This window comes from Pan paniscus, chromosome 16 (assembly GCF_029289425.2).
Source record: "Pan paniscus chromosome 16, NHGRI_mPanPan1-v2.0_pri, whole genome shotgun sequence".
Classification (NCBI taxonomy): domain Eukaryota; kingdom Metazoa; phylum Chordata; class Mammalia; order Primates; family Hominidae; genus Pan; species Pan paniscus.
In genome coordinates, this window is record NC_073265.2 from 89135268 (window position 1) to 89149113 (window position 13846).

The 13846-nt window shown below is 37.1% G+C and overlaps 1 protein-coding gene across 20 annotated transcripts in view; it reads left to right on the forward strand.

Moving 5' to 3' along the window:
* Positions 1 to 13846, forward strand: part of MEF2A (myocyte enhancer factor 2A) — a 150656-nt gene that overhangs the window by 27021 nt on the left and 109789 nt on the right. For 8 of the 20 annotated variants that reach the window (XM_008969868.6, XM_008969867.6, XM_063596941.1 and 5 more), the window contains exon 2: positions 5843 to 5924. The exons of 8 other annotated variants lie outside the window; for them this stretch is intronic. The gene's annotated coding sequence lies outside the window, so the exon portion shown is untranslated. Of the gene's footprint in view, positions 1 to 5842; positions 5925 to 9325; positions 9495 to 13846 lie in introns of all 20 variants that reach the window. 4 more of the 20 variants (XM_055098867.2, XM_055098868.2, XM_063596943.1 and 1 more) reach the window with 1 other exon arrangement.

The window sequence follows — 13846 nt, forward strand, 5'->3', positions numbered from 1 at the left end:
GCATACTGCTGGCATCTGCTTCCAGATGAGTGTGTCAGGAATGTTACAGTCATGGTGAAAGGGAAAAGGGGAGCAAGCTTGTCACATGGTAAGAGGAGAAGCAAGAGAGAGTGGGTGGGGGGAGGTACTACACTCTTGAACAACCAGATCTTGCGTGAACTCAGAGTGAGAACTCACTACCAAGAGGAGGGCACCAAGTCGTTCATGAGACATCTGCTCCCATGACCCAAACACCTCTCACCAAGTCCCACCTCCAACATTAGGGGTTACATTTCAACATGAGATATGGGTGGGGACAGATATCCAAATCATATCACACACACTGAATGTTAGGGGTGTAGGTTGGAAAAACATATATGAAAATCTCACTTTTTAAATATCAGTTACATCCTGAAGTGATAATATTATGAGTGTATTGGGTGGTATACATTGTATTAAAATTAATTTCACCTTCTTTTTACTTTACAGTGTAGTTACTAGAAAATTAAAAATTACATTTTAGGTTCATAATATGTTTCTTTTGGGCAGTGCTGCTCTAGAATCCCTCTGCAGATTTCAGGAGCACTTTCTCTCCTGAGTACCATCCTTTTTGCTAATCTGTCGCACAAATTCCCACTACCTCAGACTTCCTGAATTTTTATCTGTCTCTTGTACTCCGTGAGTCCTCCGTATTCTTCTTGGCTTCCCTTTTCTGCACTGTCGTCCTGACTGTGCATCCAAGCATTTGTAGAGACACTTTCCCTTTTTCCAGGCCTCACAGTGCGGGGCTGTTCATTGTCTGATGTTTTAAAATTGTAGTTTTATATATTTTATCAGTTTTCTAGTTTAGTTCAATGGGAGAGCATGTCCGATACCAGTTACTACATCATGCCTGGTAGCAAATATCTTAAGGCATGAGGAGTTGGGTGCCCATATGAGTTCACCCTTATTTGGAATTAAAAATACCCGTTGCAACTAATCCTAAATTTTGATTACAAGTGAAATTCATAATTTTGTGAGTTTCATTTTGGATTGACTTTGGAACTGTTTTCATATAGAAACTTTTGTTTTCTTTGACACTGCATTATGCTCAGTACAGAAGCATCCAGTGAAATTTTGATAGTTTTTGAATGTAAGGTAGTTCAAATAGTTTGAACACTGATTGAAGTCATTTCATTTAACCATTCCTACTAGTATGGAAAATTGGAAGCTGAGTTAAGTTGTACCATGGTATAAAACATGATATTCAACATTTAAATGTCCTTGATAATGCTTCAAAGGTCTTGTTTCTTTCAGGAGTACCTTCTATTAAAAAAGATGTTTTGTTTTGTTTTGTTTTTAATCACCTATTTGAGATAGGTAAAAAACAAATTATTTTTTTTTTGTACTCTTTCACACACCACTCACCACAGGATACTTTGCCTTCGGTCACCAAAACGTGTGTGAGGGTTTCCCACTTACCAAGTAGTTCTCCAGTGGACACCAGCTGGATTTCCTATAATTCAGTTCAATTCTGATACTATCTACCTGGAGATGGCATCATATCCTACAGGTTGAGGGCTCAGCCTGACAAGACTGACCCACTTCAGATGCCAATTACAAGTCCCTGGTTGTGATCAGTACTTCTGATCAATTGGCTGTAAATCAGGGGTTCTCACTACCCCTTCTTCTGGTTTGATTAATTTGCTAGAGCAGCTCACAGAACTCAGGGAAACACTTTACTTATGTTTACCCATTTATCATGAAGGATATAGATGAATGACCAGATGGAAGAGATGCATAGGGCAAGGCGTATAGAAAGGGGCACAGAGCTTCCATCCTCTATCTGGTTGTGCTACCATCCAGGAACCTCCGCGTGTTCAGCAATCTGGAAGCACTCCAAACCCTGTCCTTTCTTTTTTTTTTTTTTTTTGAAGGGTTTGTTACCTAGGCATGATTGATTACATACATCATTGACCGTTGGTAATCAACGCAACCTTCCGTCTCTCTCCCCTCCCCAGAGGTTGGGAGTTGGGGCTGAAAACATCAACCCTCTGTTCATGCCTAGGTCTTTCTGATGACCAGCACACGTATTGAAGCTACCTAGGGCCCCCTAGTCACTAGTCATTTCACTGACATGCAAGAGACACTTGCCACTCCAGCAGAAACCAAATATGTATTTCTTATTACATCACATTATTTCTATCTGTGTGATTTGTGTGATATTGTATAATTTTTAGTTCTGGTAATTGTCATATAGAAACTCTAAATATATTTTAAAGGGTGTTATGAAATTATCAGTAACTGTAAATACTTCACAGCAGGTGTCTACATGTTCATGGTCTCTATCATATATAGGTATTGATGTACAACGTATATCTGAACCTGCTCAAATGTACTGGTCCTCTGAGACTGAATTTGCTTTGCTGTCTTGAATCTATTGCTATAGTAGGCATTCATTTTTTCCCCACCTCTTTATTCACCAAAAGCATTTACTGAATTGTGGTTTTGTATAGCAGTTAAAAGCATTCCTGGATTCTAATCCTGGCTTCACCACTTTACTAGCTGAATACCTTGGGAAGTTGCTTCTTTAGTATTTGCATTCCCTCTTGAGAATAGTAATGGGGTAATAATGAGGTTGTTGTTGGCATTACATCAGGTAATGACATGTAAAGCAATTAGTATGCTGATTAGCATATGATAAATACTCAAGTATTACTGCTGCTCTTGTAGTTGTTGTTATTATGTTAGGCTTTCCCTGGATGCATTGTCTATAGTTTTAATCTCCTTCCTCTGGCAGTACTTCCTTCCCTGCTTAATTTTTTTTTCTCATTAAGGACTTTTCCACCAACCTACCACCTATATTATATATTCCTTATTCACCTTGTACTATAGGTCTCCCCACTAGAATGTAAGCTCTATGAAGTCAGGAATAGGGATAGGGATTGATTCCTAGCACCTAGAAAAGTGCCTGGAATATGTTGGATGCTTAGTAAAAATTTTCCAAATGAATTATATTGAATCCTGGGCCAGATATTGAGTAGATATTGGGGATATAAAAAGAACAAAGTACAAAGTTCCTTCTTTTAAAAAAGCATATGGTATAATAGAGGAGACTCATACTTGTACAACTAACTACAATAATTTTACCCCCCTGGGAGTGATGGTGATAGTTAAGGTGTACTGAAGATGGCGTCACAGAACGCGTCATTGAAGTGTACGTTTGATCTATATAAGAGACACAGGGGAAAGTTATTTCCAGGTGGAGGTAAAAACAAAGTTAAAGAGCTTAACAGTTTCAGCAGTGGCTTGTTGTCTAGGTTAACAGTGTACGTCAACGGGTAGTCGAGGGAGATAGGGATAGCAATTAGAGGACCAGGCTGTCTCCCTTTTAGGTGGATGGAAGCAACGGGATTTGAAGGTTCAGTGTATGAAATTTGATGATAACTGACTCAGCACTAACATTCTAGTTTAGTTTTTTTTTTTAAAGAGCGTGTCTCATTACAGATTATTGTAAAATAACTATAAAAACTTGATTTTATACAGTATTGTCTTTTAGAAACTACTTGAAAACTAGGTACAACGTACATCATCAATAACAGTACATTTATATAATTGAGGAATGCATTTTGAGATGAGAATATGTACTGTGATGTGTAACTATCAAATTTGTGTTTAATCACTTGTTTGCCATGGGCCAAATAGCTAAATTTTGGCTTTACTTTGAATGATTGTATTTTAGAAGTTGGTAATGCAACTAAATTTGAGGAATTTTTTCCTGCATTTTAGTACCATTAGATTAAAAGCTGAAATTGGTGTTTTAAAGTAAGCTCCTTTTACCTTTGCAAAAAAAAAAAAAAAACTTGTTTATGTGTTTTTATGTCTTTTACAGTTTGGGTTTTTAATACTTAATTTGTTAGTATAAAAAGAATACTTGGCAGTTTGTGTTTTTCCCGCCCCCAGAGGAGGTGTCCGTTTCCAAATAGAAACAAAATCAGGGTCATAATAATTAATACTGCTGAATCAGATTCAAAAGATTGGTGTTTCTGTGGATAAATTACCATTTTCATTTGATGAAATGGATTTACTTGGGGATTGGTTGAATCACCGGATCATGCAATTCTAAATTATTGTGTTAGCATTATAATTGATCCTGGCCAATAGGAGCGAGGAGAGAGACAGCTTTCCTTTTTCTACCTGAATGTCCTGCTCTATCTTCAAGCAAGAATGTAGCAGGGCTGGATTATTGTTCGTGCACCTAATCCATTGAGCAGTGTTCACTAGTTGTTGCGAGAAGTCAGGGACCCCAAACGGAGGGACTGGCTGAAGCCATGGCAGAAGAACGTGGATTGTGAAGATTTCATGGACATTTATTAGTTCCCCAAATTAATACTTTTGTAATTTCTTATGCCTGTCTTTACTTCAGTCTCTTAATCCTGTCATCTGAGGAGGATGTATATCATCTCAGGACCCTGTAATAATTGCATTAACTGCACAAATTATACAGCATGTGTGTTTGAGCAGTATGAAATGTGGGCACCCTGAAAAAAAGAACAGGATAACAGTAATGTTTAGGCAACAAGAGAGATAACCTTAAACTCTGACTGCCGGTGAGCCGGGTGGAACAGAGCCATATTTCTCTTCTTTCAAAAGCAAATGGGAGAAATATCGCTGAATTCTTTTTCTCAGCATGGAACATCCCTGAGAAAGAGAATGCGCACCTGGGGGTGGGTCTCTGAACTGGCCCCCCGGGCGTGGTCGTCTCTTATGGTCGAGACTGCAGAGGTGAAATAGACTCCAGTCTCCCATAGCGCTCCCAGGCTCATTAGGAAGAGGAAATTCCCGCCTAATAAATTTTGGTCAGAGACCGGTTGATCTCAAAACCCTGTCTCCTGATAAGATGTTATCAGTGACAATGGTGCCCGAAACTTCATTAGCAATTTTAATTTCACCTCGGTCCTGTGGTCCTGTGGTCCTGTGATCTCGTGATCTCGCCCTGCCTCCACTTGCCTTGTGATATTCTGTTACCTTGTAAAGTACTTGATGTCTGTGACCCACACCTATTCGCACACTCCCTCCCCTTTTGAAACTCCCTAATAAAAACTTGCTGGTTTTTGTGGCTTGGGGGGCATCACGGAACCTACCGACATGTGATGTCTCCCCTGGACGCCCAGCTTTAAAATTTCTCTCTTTTGTACTCTGTCCCTTTATTTCTCAAGCTGGCCGACGCTTAAGGAAAATAGAAAAGAACCTACATGAATATTGGGGCAGATTCCCCGATAACTAGTGTTCCTTTATTAATGTGAATCATAGACAGCCATCAGTCTTCTATTCATTTTTGTCATTTTGTGTTAATTTCATTGTTCCCTTTAAAATATAGCTAGCTAGTGAAAATTACAAATATACACTTTGTATTGAAATACAGGTATATTTTGTGGTGATAACAATTATTTCACAATTTTCTTGATGAAAACAATATGGTGAACATTTTAAACTATTTAAAACAAGTTTAGTTTATTGAAACTAGTAAGTTCAATAGGCTATACGCACAGTACAGATAAATATAAAGCATAACATGATACAGAGGATAGGAAAATGGGACCTAGGAAACCAATTTTTGAATCTCGCGATGCAAAGAATATTACTGAACATTTGAGTAATACTTCCTGAAGAAAAAGGATTCGTAATAGTAGAAATACTCAGTTGGCTGACGTTTTGTTTTATTCCAAATAAATGACTTTTTAAAATATAATTTTCATTTAACAGTATTTGTGGAGCTTTCTGCTAGGAATGGTGTTGAGTGCTAGAATTTTGTATAATGTATATTTAATTCAGCTTTGGAGTCAAGAACAATAACGCATCTCAAATTTTTTTCTTTTTTAAGGAATTGCATTTTGTGAAAAAAGAACAAGAATTTTCTGCAAGGATCATATCTAAGTGCACTTTTTGCTGATACTTCATTTCTAGTAAGACATTTTTTCTTTTCTATGTTAAGTAAATACAATGGAAATGTATTTTAAAAATCAGGCTGTTCTTGTGAGATTGAATGGCAGTTATTTTAGAGGTTTTCTTGGGGGCGAGGGGGGCTTAATTTAGACCCAGTTGAGGAAATTTGTAAAATTCGGTTGAAATGCATAATATTGTGTAGTGGCAGTTTCTCTTATATTTTGTCTGACGCTGCTGAAATCATCTCATATTTTTTCATCTTTCACACTTCTTCCATATTCTCTATCAGTTAACCTCTATTTGAAGAAAGAAGAAAAAAAATTAGGTAGTTGGTAGTTACTGAGACAGTTAATAGGATGAAGGGAGAGTTGGGGGACATGAGTTACATGAGCTGAGGAAAGATTTTCAAGTGAAAGATGACATGCATGTCTAGCCATATCTCATGAAGCGTGGGAAAGGTCAAATAGAAAAAGCAAATTTTAGGGGATCTTTTAAAAATGTGGACATTTTTAATGACTTGGAATTTACTGCCTTAAATTAATGGGTTCATATTTGCAAAGCTCAGGAGGAGATTGTTTTGATTAAAAAAATTACATTGGCCTAGGTTAACATTCACAGTATCTCAGTAAGATGTGTAGTCCTCAAAAGTTTTCATATGTGTAGTCCTCAAAAGTTTTCATGAGTGAAACCTTACCTGAATTCCACCTTCTACTTAAAATGGAAAAGAAGTGAATTATATTAATGCTAGAATATTTTAAAATAAGTAATTTTGAAAAATGTTAGGGGATATTCTTCAGTGTGTTATAATAAGTTAACATTAGCATTTTAAATATTAGATATCATTGATCCAGGCTGATGATTATGTCAGTAAAAATCTTGGAAAAGGTATCTTAAAAATTTTTATTTTGCCCATTTCAGGAATACTTTTGCTACTTAACATAGGTCTAAATTTTTTTTCTTGAATAATTAAATAGTAGAAAGAAATCACATTTTACAAACTTAGAAAAATGAGTTCTTTGTTGAAGTATGATATTCTGACATCAGTTTCATATGGTTATATATTTTTCTTGTTATAACTTGACTGAAGAACAGCCCATTTAATGATTGATAATCTTTAGTTTAGGAGACTAGGAGAAAAAGACCTGTTTATCCAACTGATGCAAAGTACCTTCAGTTTAAAACTTGGTGTATGTGTAGGTGGGATGGGAACAGTGGAGTTTAATTCTCATTTTAAAATATAAACCTTGATTAGTCTTCTGTAAATCTTTTTCTTTTCTCATCATTACAGTTGGCCCTTACTACCCATAGGTTCCTCATCTGTGGATCAACCAACTGTGGATTAAAAAATACCCTAGACTTCAAAACAATAAAAAATAATACACCAATAAAAAATTTTACATTGCATTAGATATTATAAATATTCTAGAGATGATTCAAAATTATAGGAGGATTTATGTAGGTTGTATGCAAATACCGCACCATTTTTATATAAGAGACTTGAGTGTCCTAGGATTTTGGTATCCATGGAGGATCCTGGAACCAATTTCCCACTCCACAGATACTAAGCAAGGATTTTACTTAAATTTCTCACCTGTTTGTTTTGTTCATTAACTGCTGGAAACTGAGTGATATGAGCTAAAGCACTCATGCCCTTAGCTGAGAACTCTGTACTTTCTCTGAACCTCAGTGATGGCTGTGGGTATAACTTCAGATGTTATATTTTGAGTCATGTTTAAATTTTAGGGAATTCTCTATGCTGCTTCCTCTACTAGTCTCTAAGGATGTAGACAGTGTCTTATCCTTCATGACGGGCCTTCTCTATGGTTCTATGGGTTGTGCCTGAGTTAATAACTACTTGTTTAGGAGTTACTCTTGAGTGTTTAGATTGGAAATGCCCTTTCTTTTTGAATAGATTCGTATGTTAACTGGCGAAGCTCAGATTAGAGATTTTCTTTACAATTCTGCTGCAGTAGAAATTGAAGGTTTGTCATAGGGATTAGACAGAATTTCTCCTGGCTTTCCTTCATGTCTTGGAACTTCTTTGGACTACTACATTGAGGTCAGTGATCCATTTTGAATTAATTTTTGTATATGGTGTGAGGTAAGGGTTGAAGTTTACTTCTTTGAGTATAGATATCACATTGTTCCAGCAGTTTTTTTGAAAACATTATATTTTCCCCTGTTGAATTATCATGGCACCATTGTTGAACATTAATTGGCCATTATGTGTGGGTCTGTTTCAGGACTCTGTTCTGTTGATCTGTATATCCTTATGACAGTGCTTCACTGTCTTGATTACTGAAGCTTTTATAGTAAATCTTAAAATCTGGTAATGTAAATCCTCTAAGTTTGTTCTTCTGTTTCAAAGTTGTTTCTTCTATTCTGGATCCTTTTTATTTCTTTCTATGTAGTTTAGAATCAGCTTCTTAATTTCTACAAAAAAAGCCTAACAGGATCTTGATTATGAATGTTTTTACCCTAGAGATCAATTTGGGAGAATTGACCTCTTAAGGATATTGAATCTTATTAATGCGTGAGCTTGGTACCTCTATTCATTTAAGTCATCTTTACTTTTTCTCAGCAGTGTCTTGTAGTTTTCAGTGCAGTGGTCTGACACATAGTTTGTTAAATTCATCTCTAATTATTTTAATTTTGTTATTATAAATGGGAATTTAAAAGAATATCAGTTTCCAATTGATTGATGCTAGTTTACAGAGATAGAATTGATTTTTATATAAAACTTTATAATTTGTAATATTGCTAAATTAATTATTAGTGCTAGTGGCTTTTTTGTAGATTTCTTCAAATCGTCTGTGTAGATCATTATCTTCTCTGTGAGTAAAGACTATCATTTCCTCCATTTAAATTTATGCACCTTTTATTACTTTTGCTTGCTCTATTAGACTGGTTAGTAGTCCCAGTGCAATGTTGAATAGAAGTGGTGAGAACTAACATCCTTGCCTTGCTTCTGATCTTAGGTGGAAAACTTTGAGTTTGTCACCAGGTCTTGGTAAGAGTTTTTTTTTTTTTTTCGTTTTCACGAGTAGGTGTTGAATTTTGGCCAAATGTTTTTTCTGCATCTGTTGATATGGTCACCTACCTCCCCTCCTGTTTGTCTGTGCATATGGTCAGTTACACTGATTGATTTTAAATATTGAACCAACCATTCATGTATTCTTAGGATAATTATCACTTGGTCATGATGTGTTATACTTTTTGTGTATTGCTGGATTCACTTGCTAAAATTGCGTTGACTCTTTTAAAAAGTCTACATTCATAGAAGGCATTGGATTGTAGTTTTTGTCTGTTTTGTGTGTGTGTGTGTGTGTGTGTGTGTGTCAGGGTAATGCTGGTCTCAGAATGAGTTAAAATTTCTTGTTCTTGAAGAATTTGCATAGAATTGATGTTATTTCTTCTTTAGGTGTTTGGTAGAATTCACCAATGAAGACCTCTGGACCTGGAGGTTCTTTGTGGGAAGGTTTTAAACTGTTACCAGCGGTGAATCTGCATGGGTCTACGGCAACCTCAGTTCTTGCCTTCTCGGAAGAAAGAATTCGACTGAGGGGTATAAGGCAGAAGGAGAGACCGAGGCAAGTTTTAGAGCAGGAGTGAAAGTTTATTAAAAAGCTTTAGAGCAGGAATGAAAGGAAGTAAAGAACACTTGGAAGAGGGCCAAGTGGGCAGCTTGAGAGATCAGTGCGTGGTTTGACCTTTGACTCAGGGTTTTATATGTTGGCATACTTCTGGGGTCTTGTGTCCCTTCTGCCCTGATTCTTCCCTTGGGGTGGGCTGTCTGCATTCACAGTGGCCTAGCACTTGGGAGGGGAGCCTCTGCAGTGTGTTTACTGAAGTCGTATGTATGCTTCCTTGAGGTATTCTTCCCTTACCAGTCCAATGTCCCTAGGAAGTCATATACCAGTTAAACGCTACCATTTTGCCTCTTAATGCGCATGCTGGAGCCCATACGTCCAACTCCTGAGATGTTATAGGGAAGCGGCTGATCACCAGCTTCAGGTTTTTTCTATCTGTTGGGAGACTGCCTTTCACTGGCTTGGGCCGCGACCAATTATCATTTTAGAGAGACAGTTTAACAACTGCCTGACCGTCACCTGGTGGTTGCCTGACATTCCTGGTGTGTGTGTGTGTGTGTGTGTGTGTGTGTGTGTGTAGGGGTGGGGAGCTTTTCCTGCCCTGCTCATGTCTGACTAGCTACCTACTGTAACAAAACTATGAATTTAGTTTCCTTAACTGATACAGGGCTATTTGGATTTATGTTAATTCTTGTTAAATAAGCTTTAGTTGTTTGTTTTTCAAGGAATTTGTCTATTTTATGTAAGTTGTCTAATTTATTGGCACGAAGTTGTATTTTAGAATCCCTATTCTTTTACATTTGAAGAATCTGTAGTGATATTCCCTCTTTCGTTGCTGATATTTGGAAACTTACTTCTTTTTCTAAAAGAGTATTTAATCTTTTAATTTTCCTTTGTTTGCATCCTACAATGTTAGTAATGTTGTGTGTTCATTTACATGGAGTTCACAGTATTTTAAAATTTCCATTGTGATTTTTTTTCCTTGACCCACGTCATTTTCAAATATTTGGTTAATTTTCCAGATTTCTTTCTCTTACAGGTTTCTAATTTAATTCTACTGTTGTCCAAGAACATACTTTGTGTGATGTAAGTTCTTGTCAACTTGTGGAGATTTATTATAAGACACAGTTGTGGTGGTCTGTGTTAGTAAATTTTTTTTTTTTTTTTCCAAAGACAGTCTCACTCTGTTACCAAGGCTGGAGTGCAGTGGCGTGATCTTGCCTCACTACAGCCTCCACCTCCTGGGTACAAGCAATCCTGTGACCTCAGCCTCCTGATTAGCTGGGACTGTAGGCATGCAGCCATCACACCTGGCTGATTTTGTGTGTGTGTGTGTGTGTGTGTGTGTGTGTGTGTGTTTGTTTGGTAGAGATGGGGTTTTGCCATGTTGGCCAGGCTGGTCTCGAACTGCTGACCTCAAGTGATCTGTCTGCCTTAGCCTCCCAAAGTGCTGGGATTACAGGTGTGAGCCACCATGCCCAGCCAGTGTTAGTAAATGTTTTGTGTGTACTTAAGAAGAATGTGTTGAGTGGAGTTTTCTAAAAATGTTAACTAGGTCACATTGGTTGATAGTGTTCTTTTAAGACTTCTGTGTCCCTTTTGATTTTCTGTTTGTTTCAATAATTTCTGAAAGAGAAGTGTTCAATATTCAACTTTAATTGTGAATTTATTTTTCCTTTTACTGGTTCATGTGTTTGGAGGCTCTGTTACTAGGTGCATGCGTAGTAAGGGTTTTTATGTTTTCTTGATGAATTAGGTCTTTGTCACTATTAAATTTTGTGAAATAGTTTGTGAAATAGTTTGCATAGTTTCTGACAAAAAGTCTGCTGTTCTTACCTTTTGTTCCCAGTATGTAAGTTTTCTATTTTCTTTGGCTACTCTTAAGACTTTATTACTAGGTTTTAGTCATTTGATTTTGATGGGCCTTGTATGGTTTTCTTTGCAATAATGCTGCCTAGATTTTTTAGTTTATTGTTTAAAACCAAATTTGGAAATGTTTCACCACTATTTCTTCAAATATCCCACTTACTCCAGGTTTTTGTTTTTGTTTCCCCTGTAATTTTAGTTATATATTTGAAATATTGTCTCTCTTGGCACTGATACTGCTTTTGTTTTTCATTCTTTTCTTTCTGTCTGTGCTTTATTGGTTGGTTAACAGTACCATGCCTTGAAGTTCACTGATCTTTTCTTCTGCATTGAATAATCCCATCCAGGGTGTTTTTAATTTCTGAAAATCATTTTTCATTTCTGGAAGTTTTATTTCTTCCATTATTCTCTTCATGTTCTTATTTTTCTTTGTCTTCTGTAACATACTAAGTTTATTTATAATCTTTTTTTAATGCCCTTGTCAGTTCCATTAACTTTATCATTTTTGGATCTCTTCATATTGATTGACTTTTATTATATGGGCCACATTTTTTTGCCTCTTCTCATTCCCTATAATGTTTGGATGCTGGATGTTGTGGTTTGACATTGTTGGGCTTAGGGGTTTTTTTTGTGTGTGTGTGTCTTCTATATAGTGTTGGACTTTGTTTTTGTACATATATAAGTTAGTATCAGCTGAATCTTTTTGTTTAAGCTTGTCAGTGTTGGTCCAGAGAAGCCTTTTCCGTGGGGTTAATTTACTGCCCATTAAGGTTATATCCTTTTGAGGGCTATACTCCATGCTCTTCTGAGGATTATTCTCAATTCAAAGTAATCCCAATCAATATTCCAAAAATGTTGTTAGTTTATCTGTTTTTGTTGGAGACAGAGTCTTGCTCTGTCGCTCATCCTGGAGTACAGCAGTGTGAGCTCTGCTCACTGCAACCTCCACCTCCCAGGTTCAAGCCGTTCTCTTGCCTCATCCTCCCAAGCAGCTGGGACTACAGTCACGCATCACCACACCCAGCTATTTTTTTTTGTATTTTTAGTAGCGACGGGGTTTTGCCATGCTGGCCAGGCTGGTCTCGAACTCCTGGCCTCAAGTGATCTGGCTGCTTCAGTCTCCCAGAGTGCTGGAATTATAGGTGTGAGCTGCTGCGTCCTGCCTCTCTTCCACTTTTAAAGATGTGTTCACTTTGAGCCAACCCAGATAATCCAAATTAATTTACCTATTTTAAGGACAAATGATTACCAACTTTAATTCCATCTGCAACCTTAATTCTCCTTTTCCATGTAATGTAACATATTCACAGGTTCTGGCAATTTAGGATGTGGTTGTCTTTCCTGCGTAATTATTCTGCCTATCACAACTTCCAAAGTTGAACTATATTGTGCAAGGTGGACATCCAAGCTACCAACAATGTTGAAAGCTTAGATTTGTTCAACACATTTACAGACGTTACATTCTTCTTTATGCCTGAAAGGTAAACCTTATACATAAAGCATGAACAAGTAAATTGGTATGCTTTTTTATAGGATTCTTGGCTCAGGGCCCAAGGAGCTTTACAGTACTTTTTAGATTTTAGATTTAAAAAAAAAAAAGGGGCTGGGTGCAGTGGCTCGTGTCTGTAATGCCAGCACCTTGGGAGGCCAAAGGTGGGTGGATCACCTGAGCCTAGGAGTTCAAGACCAGCTTGGGCAACACAGCAAAACCCTGTCTCTACAAAAAATACAAAATTAGCCAGGCATGGTGACGCATGCCTGTAGTCGCAGCCACTCAGCAGGCTTAGGCAGGAGGATCACTTGAGACCGGGAGGCAGAGGTTGCAGTGAGCCGAGATCATGCCCTGTGTTGGATTTTAAAGGAAATTTTGTGGCCCAAGAATAGCTAAAGTAGTCTTGAAAGAAGATCAGAGTGGAAGAACTTTCTCTATTAAAAACTTATATAAATCTACAGTCACTGATTTCATGAAATAAAGCCACAAGGATAAACAAAAGAAATTAAATGCCTGGAAAAGGGTTCACATGTACACGGACACTTGCTTTATGACAAAACGCACACTTTAGTAGGGAAAGAATTATTCAATAAATCGTCCTGGAACAAGTGATAATCTCTATGGAAAGAAATGACTTATGTTCCATACCATATGCAAACATCAGTTTAAGAATGATTCGTATATTTCAACATGAAAGACAAAACTGAAACTTTTGGAAGCTAATATAGATGAACAGGTTCATGCTCTTTGGCCAGGAAAATATTTCTTAAAAAAAAATCAAAACGGCAAGTATTAAAAAGTTGATAATTTTGACTACCTTAAAATTAAGAAATTTTGTTCTTGCAAAGTCACCATTAAGAAAAGAGAGGCAAGTCAGAGTAGAGAAGATATCTGCAGTACCTTTAACAGACAAAAGACATGTATCAGAATATTCAAAGCGCTTCTACAAATCAGTGTGACAGAGACAATCCAATAGAAAAATGGGCAAGAGACA